We start from the raw sequence: 10,403 nt of genomic DNA, 5'->3' as shown, positions 1-10,403 counted from the left end.
TTGGGGTTCCTCTGCTAGCCTCTGCTAGCCGGGTTGGCCAACCAGGCCATCAACGACCCTACCTTATCTCTCTCAGCGTGAGCACGTACCATATATTCTTTATAGTCGAAGCAGCGTAGCCACTCAACCTGAATGGCCACCTTCTCCCGTGCCGCCAATAGCTCTTCCTGTCCGCCCCCGTTCGTGTAACTATTTGGCGGAGACGAACCTACTCCCGTTCTATGTCGTTTAACAGCGTCCTACGCGTCCCCGAAGTGGACGAGATGCATACTCCTCTCACCACAGCTTTGAAGGCATCCCACTCATGAGCTCTACTTGTCGCAGTCCCCGAATTTTCCAAGAAATAATGTTCAATGCCCTCCCTGACCTCCGCACTGAATACTGGGTCTTCTAGCGTCATTGGATTCAATCGCCATGTCGGAATCACTGGTCGTTGTCGCGACCAGATCACTGTTATCAGGCAAGGGTTGTGGTCAGAGAGTGTCCGCGCTAGATACTCACTATGATGCGTGAGCTCTTGGGCCCCCGGGGAGCACAAAACACTGTTGAGTCATACATGCAAGTCATGTGGGACTGAATAAAACGAGTAATCCCTGTCTGTGGGATGATGCTCCCGCCAGGCATCCATAAGGCCTCATGCTTCCTGCCATTCCCGCCGCGCTCTAGCCATTCTGTGTACCACTGATTGGGCCAGTGGGGAGTGAGACCGATCCATCTCCACATCCATAACAGAGTTGAAATCTCCCCCCATGAACACCGTGCCAGCTAAGAATGACGCCAACCTCCCTGACAGTCTAGAAAAGAATGCGGTTTGTTCCGAGTTCGGGGCGTACACACTGCAAAACGTTACAACTCTTCCATCTAGGCGACCCAATACTGCCACAAACCTCCCTTCTGAATCTACCACTGTATCCATGGGTTGGAAGGGAACCCCTGATCGCACCCAAATTAAAGTTCCCCTAGCAAACGCAGAATAAGTAGTATAAAACAGCTGTCCCCTCCATCTCCTCTGTAGTGCCCGTCCCTCAGCCTGATCAATGTGTGTTTCTTGTAGAAGGCCACCTGGATCCCTCTACGGACTAAATAAGCATGCACTTTATAACGCTTCCTCATGGAGTTCAGCCCCCGCACATTCCAGGTGATACATTTTAATTCAAGTCGGGTCGCCATAGGAGAGCACATAACAAAGCACAACCCCGAACAACCCAATGGACACACTGACCAATCCCCAAAGTGCACAACAACCGCAACGTACCCTCAACCCACCCCTCCCCAGAACAGGCACCAAAGCGTTGCCACCCATCCAAAACCAATCCCCTCTAAAGGGCATACTCTGGGAGCTACCAGAGTCTCACAAGTAATGTGAGGTAGAGGAGGTGACCCTGCACCAAACTGAGCCGGACAACGATCACATCATCCCTGCGTGCCGGTTGTGCCTCATATATGGAATTCCCCTCCTCTCGACAGTGTCCCGCCCCAGGCGAGCCCCTCTTCTTAAGGACCCCCCCCCCACAATTCTCCCACCCCGGTAGGAAACCAAGCCCCCCCCATCACCAGCAAGGCTACACCAGTAATCCACGTTAGCTTTAGACCACCCTAGATGCATTCCCCCTTACTGTATACAGAGCGGTGGCAAGCATAGTCACTCGTCCAGTAGGCCATCAGCAGTTCCAGGGGTGACCTGAGGCAGGTGTCTAGACTCCTCCCCAGAACCCTTCCGATACCAGCTCCTCCGACCCCTGCCGGGATCCCGAGTCGACCAGCGAAGCCGCATCTGCAGTCCCAGATATGGCAGAAACCGCTTGCAAGGCCGCCTGTCTCTCCAGCTCCGTCTGCGAAGTCGATGGTGTCTGTTTTTTCAGCATGCGTTTCCTATTACCCGACCCCTGCGAGATTTCGCTTGAGTCTCAGCCGTCCTCTCCCACTTTCCAGCGCCGTCTGATCCAGGATACAGAGAGACCGAGGCATTATCCACTCGATATGGGCCAGAAGTCCGGGCATTCTGTAGTATAATGTCACGTTCCTTGTAATGTAGCAGGCGTGCGACCACCCGCCGCGGGGGACGTCCCAGCGCCGGAGGACGGGCCGGCACACGGTGGGCCCTCTCTAGCGTATAGAACTGCGTCAGGCCCTCGGGGGCGACCACATCACGCAGCCACGCCTCTAGGTAGGAGACCATGTTGCCCCCCTTTGATTTCTTTGGGCAGGCCCACCACCCGTATGTTATTGTGCCTGTTGCGCCCTTCCGCATCTTCGGCCCTCTTCTCCAACTGCTGTACTCTGCGCAATAGGTCACCCACCGCTGCATCCGTCGATTTTTGAGCCGGTTCCAGCTTTTCCAGTACCAGTTCCGTGCTTTTGACACGATCTGCCAGCTTGCCGTGATCTGCCCGCAATAGTCCCAGGCTCGTCGACACCTGCGCTGTGTCGTGGCGCAGTGCCTCTTTCGTGTCCGATATGGCTTGGAGGATCTGGTCCATCTGCTGCTGCTGCAGCCCCGTTGCTGGGCTTCCGGTCGAGGCCTGGTCCTGGCTCTCAAGAGACTCCTCAGCATGGTCAGGCGGTGCCACCCCCTGTTGCCTTCGCGGTTTCCCCATGGTCCAGACCCAATAGCGGGTCATCGTCATGAAGAGAGAGGGGCAGGTGTCTCCAGCTGTACTTTCTGGGGGTTAAGATATGGGTATCAGCCCCCCTCACCACCCCCACGCTCCCGACGAACTGCAACACCGCAGAATGGCCCCTCGATCCACCGGCCAGATTTACCAGTCGCCGCCTGCCCGGAATGCAACTCCACCAGTTGCCGTCCCGGGGGTCACCAGGAGTTAGTCCCTTCCAGATACGCAGGTTTCCTGTCCGCCGCAACCGCCCCTGTCGTAGACCAGGCGATCCTCTCCCCAGCACTGCCACAGTTCCTTCAACAACTATGCCAGCTGTGTTGAGGCCATCCTCTCCAAAGTCTCCTGTCCGCCACCAGGCGGCTTCCTCAGTTTCAATGCTGCCGGGCCGCGTCGGGGTCCTGCACGGTGTCACAGAAGCCAAGAGGAGGAAAAAAGGAGCCCCCACTACACCACCCTCAAGCTGGGGAATGTCCACCACCTGCCCTACAGGGCTTCCTCGTCTCTCCCGGGGGCCGGGCCTTCAATGGCAGGTGAGGCTTCTCCCCTCGGTTCCGCCCTACTGTGGGCCAGGTCCCCCTCTATCTCGGCGCGTAGGGGGGGGGGGCAGGAGGGTATCTCCAGTTCAGGTCCCCGCAGCGTGTTCACAGTCTAATTGCCCCCGCCGCCGCTCGCGCAGTCCTCCCCAACTTGCGGCCTACCTGCCACACCAGAAGGGCCCCGTGGGCTCCAATGTCCGTCCCCACTGTCAGGGCACCAGCGCCTCAGCGCGCACTGCCGGCCCCAGTCACCAGCTCCCTCCCGCGTGATCAGCCGTCACCCGGGCCGGCAACTCCTGAGCCGTCCCACACACCTCGCCTCACTGCTGTGTCGCCAGCAGCCCTCGGTGCTCTGGGCACTTCCCGAGCGGGCAACGGCCGCACAGCCCCGTCCGCCTCCGACGGCAAGTTCATTCTTCAGGCCACAGTCCACTTTGGCGCCAAGCTCTGTCGTCGGCAGGGGGGCGCTCCCCGCCGGCAGCCTCCCAAGTGTCCGAGGCCGGGGATATCCGGCACGCCGCAGGCCGCAATCAAATGGCCGGTCCCCTCTGGATGAAGCGGCAGCCACCAGCAAACGAGCAGCTGCCGGTACCCCTCGCTGGGACACACAAAGTATGCGCGGGCACCTCTTAGCCCTGGGGGGCTCCCTCTGGAGCCGCGAACACCGCCATGGAGGTCACTAAAGCAGGATAATTATGAAGGCCGACACGGAGCTCTCAGCTCACGCGTCCATCTCGATGGTGCTCAAGCCACGCCCCCTGTTTTAGAGTATAGAGCCTTGTGAGTGATGCAGGCCAGCTTAAGTTGGATTCTGGCCTCGAGAGGAAGCCAGTTCAGAGCTTTAAGGTGGGGAGAGATGTGGTTGAATTTCTTTGAACCGGTTAGGAGTCTGGCGGCGTTGAGGCAGGCTTTCAATGGGGCCAGAGAGTTCTTGGGTAGACCTGCAAGAGTACAGCATCCATATTCTAGTCTGGAAATGACTAGTGCCTGGAGTGCCATTATTTTCTACTTTTATATGGACCTTAGGAGGGCCAGGAGGCTACCTTGGGCGGGTCTGGCCTACCGCCCCCCCCCGCCAGAAACAGGTCTGTTTCTCATACATAAAAAAATCTAACACTTCAATGTGAGATCCATGGTCAAATTAATTTTTGCTGGATTGTGTTTTAGATCTCCTGCTTCTCGGTTCCCAAATGTTGGGATATATATAACAGGGAGGGGATTGAATTGTTGCTGCCTGTGCTGTAGCTAACCTGTGGCTAAAGGAGGAACTGCATTTATCTAGAGTTAAATGGGTACCGATGGTGACAAGGCACCACAGATTGGCCAGGACAGTCTCAGTTTTTCAACATTTGTCCCGGCAAAAATTCACTAAATAGCATTTTCCGTTTTTCATACATGGTTGGCTGAATGCACAGAGGGTCAAGTTTTCGTATCTTGCAGTGCAGAAAAAGTAAGCAGCCAACAGCAGCAAGAAATTTAGTTAAGATCTATTATTGTGTTATTAAAAGTTGCATTGAATGCAAAAAAAAAGTTTTCAATGCTATTTGTTCAAGGAAGGGTAGAGGCAAACTCAACTCAGACCTGCCAACTCACACAATGCCACTGTGTGACACACGATATCGACGTGAATGAACGTCAATTCACCAAAATGCAGGGGTAGTAGCCAGAGACTTTTAAGGCATGGGCAAAATGGGCTCTGGCTCAGGGCCACAGCCTTCGAGGGGGCCCCCTAATAGAGGCAGTTCTGTTCTGCAGAGTCTTGTCTTGAGTGCCTTCAACAATTATTTAGTGGATTGTTTTAAATACTGTTTTCCTTCAATTTATGTTTAATGTGGGTGATGTGTGAGAACCTATTAAAGACATTTTGCAGATAAATATTGTGTTTATGTTTCATGCAACATCCATAAAAAAGTTTCTTTTAGATCAAAACAGGACCTCACATATGAGAAATGGTAGATCGTCACGGCGATTATTTGTAGTAATATTAGTGAACTACTGCTGTGTTACAATATTGAAAACACAAGTTACTATCCCTGAATATTAGATGCAAAAACATTTAGAATTTGGCCAGAGTGCCTGTGCACTGTCAATGACCTGACCCAAAGAGGGCATAAAAGAGCTGGAACATAAATCCAAAGCTGTTCCGAACAGCGAGCCCCAAAAAACGTTTGTCGCAGGGTCCCCAAAATCCTTCAGATGTCCCTACGGACCATGTGAACATTTCGATACCAATAAAGTTTTGTGCCACCTTTCTTGACTATTTTCAAAGTGGACAGGCACTGTCTTAGTCACGATCGTTAAAAAATATATATCACATCATTTTATTTCACATCGACAACCCTGCTTCATTGCATTTGTCAGTACACTTATAATCCAAGAGCAGAGACCAAAATAATCAAAAAAGACACAAACTTCCGTCTCTCTATTTTCGTCACGTATTGCCCAAGTGGGCGTATGTCCACAAAACATATAACATTTAAGGAGGTCACGAAAATATTGAAAAATTAAGATTATATATGTCAAGAGCAGACCAACATAGATTTGTTTACTGGCCCACTAGGGCTTGATAGGCAGTGAATGCAATGTTATAAGATATGTGGACATATGCCCAACCTACAGCACAGCACACTTGAAAGTGAGATCCATATTGCAAAAAAAATGGCCTATAATCAAAGGAGATCCCATTATAGGTATAGACCTACGAAGAAATCCCCAGATTACATATAAAAAGGCAGACTCTATAAGAGAAAAGCTGGTACATAGTGACGTAAGGATGGAAAAGAAAATGTGGTTACGTCCTTTGGAAGGATTTTTCAAGTGCACTAAGTGCAAAGCCTGCATAAATGGGAAAAATCTGAAAGAATTTACATTGCAAAATCGAACACACAAGATTAGAGAGCACTACACATGTCAAAGTGAATTTGTTGTGTACACTATCAAATGTGATTGTGGGAAGGTCTATGTAGGCAGTACAACGTTATAAGTCCACAGACGCATCTTACAGCATTTAGGAGCAGTCAAAAACAGTGATCTCAGTTATGCACTAGCCAAGCCTTGCAAAAACTGCCCTAATCATGATTTAAAAAATCTCAAATACAGTGTCATTGATGGAGTTAAGAGTGATGAGAGAAGAGGGGACAGAGAAAAAAGACTCCAAATTCTAGAATCTAAGTACATACTTGCACTAGATAGTATGGAACCGAAGGGACTCAATGCCAGTACGGAATGTATGTCCACTTGTAATCTGTTTCGATGCTTAGAGTAACGTGTCAGCTTTTGTAGAGAAGTTATTATCTGTACATAGGTGCTAGCAGCATGTTATATGATCCATTTTGTATATAACGGTTTTAAAAATTTGAATATGTTGGTTGGTTGGTGATCAGTCAACTAATATGATATTTCTGTTTTTATCTTTTTGCCGATTATAGAGAATGCAGGTGCATTCAGAGTAGTCATGGACACCAGTAAGAAACACTGGAAGATTTCCTACATAATGGGCAGAGTAATAACTACTAGTTGGGGTGTTAGTAAGAATTATTTTTTAACCTTTAAGGAAGGAGCTTTGAGACAGTGTGTCATGTGAACATTTGTTTTTGTTCAAGATCTCAATTGGTGGAACTGTACTACATACAGATTCTGCACAGAAGTTACAGTTTCCTGTAGAAATTTGGAATGTACTTATTAGTTAATTTACTTTACACTACTTAGGAAGTGACGAGGGGTCAGTCTATATCTAGAGATGGGCATGACAGCAGGCCCACTAGGGGTATATTTTGTTTTAGTGTTGCCTATTAGTTTAATATAGACCTTTTACTTACTCTGCTATGGCGTCAATAGCAAAGTTTGCTAGACAAGACCACAGAAACTTAGATATGTTTTTGGTGATGGTTGTTCTTGCTCCTACAGGTCTAACACCTTTACTATGATTTACGATTTGATGCATCATTTATTTTTGACCATTCCCGAAGCCTACTGAGGCAGAATTGTGTATTATTTACTTTGGTTATGTGCCGTAAACATAGCATATTTTTGTCAAAATTCTTCTATGTCTGCTAAGCACTGCCCTGCAATGTGTATATGTCATTATAAATTTAAAACAAAATGGTAACTCACCTGTTGATGAAGGCGAAAATCCGAAACGCGACCTGTGAGACCGTGTCGTACGTTAGTGAAGTGTAAAAAATAAAAAATAAATCCACTTGGTTACAGCTTGGCGTGCCCCACCTTCTTATTGGAGTGTTTGTGGAGGATTGGAGAAAATATATATATATATAGATATAGTCGACTGTGTGAACAAGGCAGAGGATTCTGACAAAATGCGTAACAGCAAATAAAAAACTTGCCTTAATACGAATTGAGCCTGCTGTGTTGGTGTCTTAAGAGAAACCAGAGTTGGAGTGTGTGTGTGTGTGTGTGTGTGTGTATATATATATATATATATGTATTTCTTTTTTTTCTGCGTCTGTGCCCCCCCCCCCCCCCCCAAATGCCAGCCGCAACTGTGTGGGCCCTGTCAGTTGAAAACATTCTATAAATGCCCCTCAGTCAATTACAAATTGCAGTCCTATGTCTATGTTTGTGAATGTCCTGAACGTTTGGTTTCAAAATCTAGGCACCCTATACCTAAATACCAACAGACTCCATTCAGGTGAAGGCTCATGATTTTCAAGCCAAAATGGATTCTTTTTAACTATTTCCCACCTGAAATCGTCTCTGCTTCAGTATATGTGAAAGGACCGTAAGGTACAAGGGCAGCGGCAGCCGCCAGGGACTGACCCCTGGTAGTGATGTCAGCACGCACGAAAATGGGTTGCAGGGAATCGCCGATTCAAATCAGCTGTGGAATTCAATCAGCATCGCCCACTGAAGGGAAAGAATTGGAATGCTGAAAACTGACTACAGGGACCAGAAGGCTCTAAACCGCAGTCCATCGCGGCACCCACCTGAGGGAAATCACTATGAGAAATAAAAGAGCAACAAGTTGGTCTCAGTATGCTAGTAAAGCCCTCAGATGCTTAGCTCCTCCTCTGAAGAAGGCCAGAGATTGGCAGAAATGCATTAGGACAGCGGAGCTTTGAAGAACAAAAGAACTTGAATTTTGAACTCACTGCGACGTGAGCGACTCATGCTTTCCCCCTGGGGAAAGGATTCTTGAAATACAATGCGGCTTGGTCCCGCCACGGAACAACGCACCATCACGTAAGCGCGCCATATCTGCCCGCAATGGGCCTTCTTTGTGTTTTGACTGTAAGGTACAAGGGCAGTGGCAGACGCCAGGGACTGACCCCTGGTAGTGATCTCAGCACGCACGAAAATGGCTTGCAGGGAATCGCGGATTCAAATCAGCTGTGGAATTAAGTCAGCATCGCCCACTGAAGGGAAAGAATTGGAATGCTGAAAACTGACTACAGGGACCAGAAGGCTCTAGACCGCAGTCCATCGCGGCACCCACCTGAGGGAAATCACTATGAGAAATAAAAGAGCAACAAGTTAGTCCCAGTATGCTAGTACAGCCCTCAGATGCTTAGCTCCTCCTCTGAAGACGGCCAGAGATTGGCAGAAATGCATTAGGACAGCAGAGCTTTGAAGAACGAAATAAATTGAATTTTAAACTCACCGCGACATGTGCGACTCATGCTTTCCCCCTGGGGAGAGGATTCTTGAAATACAATGAGGCTTGGTCCCGCCACGGAACAACGCACCATCACATAAGCGCGCCATAACTGCCCGCAATGGACCCTCTTTGTGTTTTGACCATAAGGTACAAGGGCAGGGGCAGCCGCCAGGGACTGACCCCTGGTAGTGATCTCTGCACGCACGAAAATGGCTTGCAGGGAATCGCGGATTCAAATCAGCTGTGGAATTCAGTCAGCATCGCCCACTAAAGGGAAAGAATTGGAATACTGAAAACTGACTACAGGGACCAGAAGGCTCTAGACCACAGTCCATCGCGGCACCCACCTGAGTGAAATCACTATGAGAAATAAAAGAGCAACAACTTGGTCCCAGTATGCTTGTACAGCCCTCAGATGCTTATTTCTCCTCTGAAGAAGGCCAGAGATTGGCAAAAATGCCTTAGGACAGCAGAGCTTTGAAGAACGAAATAAATTGAATTTTAAACTCACTGTGACGTGTGCGACTCATGCTTTCCCCTGGGAAGAGGATTCTTGAAATACAATGCGGCTTGGTCCCGCCACGGAACAACGCACCATCACGTAAGCGCGCCATAACTGCCTGCAATGGACCCTCTTTGTGTTTTGACCGTAAGGTACAAGGGCAGCGGCAGCCGCCAGGGACTGACCGCTGGTAGTGATCTCAGCACGCACGAAAATGGCTAGCAGGGAATCGCGGATTCAAATCAGCTGTGGAATTGTCAGCATCGCCCACTGAAGGGAAAGAATTGCAATGCTGAAAACTGACTACAGGGACCAGAAGGCTCTAGACCGCAGTCCATCGCGGCACCCACCTGAGGGAAATCACTATGAGAAATAAAAGAGCATCGAGTTGGTCCCAGTATGCTAGTATAGCCCTCAAATGCTTAGCTCCTCCTCTGAAGAAGGCCAGAGATTGGCATAAATGCATTAGGACAGCGGAGCTTTGAAGAACGATATAAATTGAATTTTAAACTCACTGCGATGTGTGCGACTCATGCTTCCCCTGGGAAGAGGATTCTTGAAATACAATGCGGCTTGGTCCCGCCACGGAACAACGCACCATCACGTAAGCGCGCCATAACTGCCTGCAATGGACCCTCTTTGTGTTTTGACCATAAGGTACAAGGGCAGCGGCAGCCGCCAGGAACTGACCTCTGGTAGTGATCTCAGCACGCACGAAAATGGCTTGCTGGGAATCGCGGATTCAAATCAGCTGTGGAATTCAGTCAGCATCGCCCACTGAAGGGAAAGAATTGAAATGCTGAAAACTGACTACAGGGACCAGAAAGCAATAGACCGCAGTCCATCGCGGCACACACCTGAGGGAAATCACTAGGAGAAATAAAAGAGCAACGAGTTGGTCCTATTATGCTATGGGGACACCAAACGCTTTTGTTACCTGGCTGCTGTCGGAGGAGGATACATCGCGCAGGCGGCCCTCTATCCCTCTGCTGAGGGATACCACCGCTACCCGCCACAACTCGCAGCACCCGCTTCGCGGGTGCCGCTTCGCGGTTAGCTGTGAGGGGCTGACGCTGCTTGGGCTCCAGTGCTGCTGTGTGGGAGGAAGATTCCAGGAGCCTCAGAGGCGGTGC

The sequence above is a fragment of the Lissotriton helveticus genome, chromosome 9 (genome assembly GCF_964261635.1).
Source record: "Lissotriton helveticus chromosome 9, aLisHel1.1, whole genome shotgun sequence".
Lineage (NCBI taxonomy): Eukaryota > Metazoa > Chordata > Amphibia > Caudata > Salamandridae > Lissotriton > Lissotriton helveticus.
The sequence above is the reverse complement of the archived record's forward strand: the minus strand, read 5'-3'. Positions refer to the sequence as shown.